The sequence below is a fragment of the Ylistrum balloti genome, unplaced genomic scaffold (genome assembly GCF_031769215.1).
Source record: "Ylistrum balloti isolate Yb309-2 unplaced genomic scaffold, AGI_CSIRO_Ybal_v1 Utg371590, whole genome shotgun sequence".
In the NCBI taxonomy this organism is placed as follows: domain Eukaryota; kingdom Metazoa; phylum Mollusca; class Bivalvia; order Pectinida; family Pectinidae; genus Ylistrum; species Ylistrum balloti.
In genome coordinates this window covers 395,571-397,848 of record NW_026782817.1, presented here as the reverse complement: position 1 = coordinate 397,848, position 2,278 = coordinate 395,571, and positions in this window count along the sequence as shown.

Below are 2,278 nucleotides of genomic sequence, written 5' to 3'. Positions count from 1 at the left end.
GTGATTACTGTTGACAAAACAAATCTAACAAAAATCATACACAATGATTTTAGAGAATTCGTCAAACAAGAGCCCTATGGGCCTTAACAGTCATCTGACATAAAATACAAGATTTCAAACACTATTTAACATTAATCACGATTACTCAATTAATCAAACATACTTAAACTTGGTACAAATGTACCTCACAGCAACCTACAGCTACAGTTCTCCAAGCCATCCTCCAATCCAGGGCAACCTTGACAGATCCAGTACGGTAGTCAGCATTTTGTGAATCACCAATATCATCTTCATTAATGCACGAAATCATCTTTTCCATGAACCAAGCCATCCTTCAATCCAGGGCAGCCTTCACAGATCCAGTACGGTAGTCAGCATTTTGTGAATCACCAATATCATCTTCATTAATGCACGCAATCATCTTCTCCATGAAACCAATCACCACCACCGCCATCCAATCCCTGAATCATCACCATTACCTACAACATCTAAATACAGCCATGCCAGCAGCTCATTAAGATCCACCTGCAAAGATATTATTCCCAAAAACACTGTATACCCATTGGCATTTTGTGAATCACCAATATCATCTTCATTAATGCACGGTAGCCTTGACAGATCCAGTACGGTAGTCAGCATTTTGTGAATCCCCAATATCATCTTCATTAATGCACGCAATCATCTTCTCCATGAAACCAATCACCACCACCGCGATAACCATAACAACATCTAAATATAGCCATGCCAGGTCAGCTCATCATAAGATCCACCTGCAAAGATATTATTCAGAAAAAAATTCATAATTAAGATTATCACCAAAAACACTGTATACCCATTGGTTTTGGTAAAATTGGTGATGCTGGACCACCATTGTGATTACTGTTGACAAAACAAATCATCACACACAAATGATTTTATTTTTCTGAAAAAATACAAGATTTCAAACATTATTTCACATAAATCACGATTACTCAATTAATCAACCATACTTAAACTTGGTACAAATGTACCTCACAGCAACCTCCAGCTACAGTCCTCCAATCCAGGGCAGCCATGCGAGGTAATCAGCTAAAACAGATCCAGTACAGTAGTCAGCATTTTGTGAATCCCCAATATCATCATCTTCTCAATGAAACCAATCACCACCACCGCCATAACCATATCAATCCCTGAAATCATCACCATTACCTACAACATCTAAATACAGCCATGCCAGGTCAGCTCATCATAAGATCCACCTGCAAAATATCATTCTGAGAGAAATACATACTTAAGATTATTAACAAAAACACTGTATACCCATTGGTTTTGGTAAAATTGGTGATGCTGGACCACCATTGTGATTACTGTTGACAAAACAAATCTAACAAAAATCATACACAATGATTTTAGAGCATTCGTCAAACAAGAGCCCTATGGGCCTTAACGGTCATCTGACATAAAATACAAGATTTCAAACATTATTTAACATTAATCACAATTACTCAATTAATCAAACATACTTAAACTTGGTACAAATGTACCTCACTGCAACGTACAGCTACAGTCCTTCAATCCAGGGCAGCCATGCGAGGTAATGAGTAAGAACAGATCCAGTACGGTAGTCAGCATTTTGTGAATCACCAATATCATCTTCATTAATGCACGAAATCATCTTTTCCATGAACCAAGCCATCCTCCAATCCAGGGCAGCCTTCACAGATCCAGTACGGTAGTCAGCATTTTGTGAATCACCAATATCATCTTCATTAATGCACGCAATCATTAATCCTCCCAATCCAAGCCTTGACAGATCCAGTACGGTCATTTTGTGAATCACCAATATCATCTTCATTAATGCATGAAACCAATCACCATCACTGCCATAACCATATCAATCCCTGAAATCATCACCATTACCTACAACATCTAAATACAGCCATGCCAGGTCAGCTCATCATAAGATCCACCTGCAAAGATATTATTCAGAAAAAAATTCATACTTAAGATTATCACCAAAAACACTGTATACCCATTGGTTTTGGTAAAATTGGTGATGCTGCACCACCATTGTGATTACTGTTGACAAAACAAATCTCAATAAAATCACACACAAATGATTTTAGAGCATTTGTCAAATAAGAGGCCCATGGGCCTTAATGGTCATCTGACATAAAATACAAGATTTCAAACACTGTTTAACATTAATCACGATTACTCAATTAATCAAACATACCTAAACTTGGTACAAATGTACCTCACAGCAACCTACACACAATATCTCTCCAAGCCATCCTCC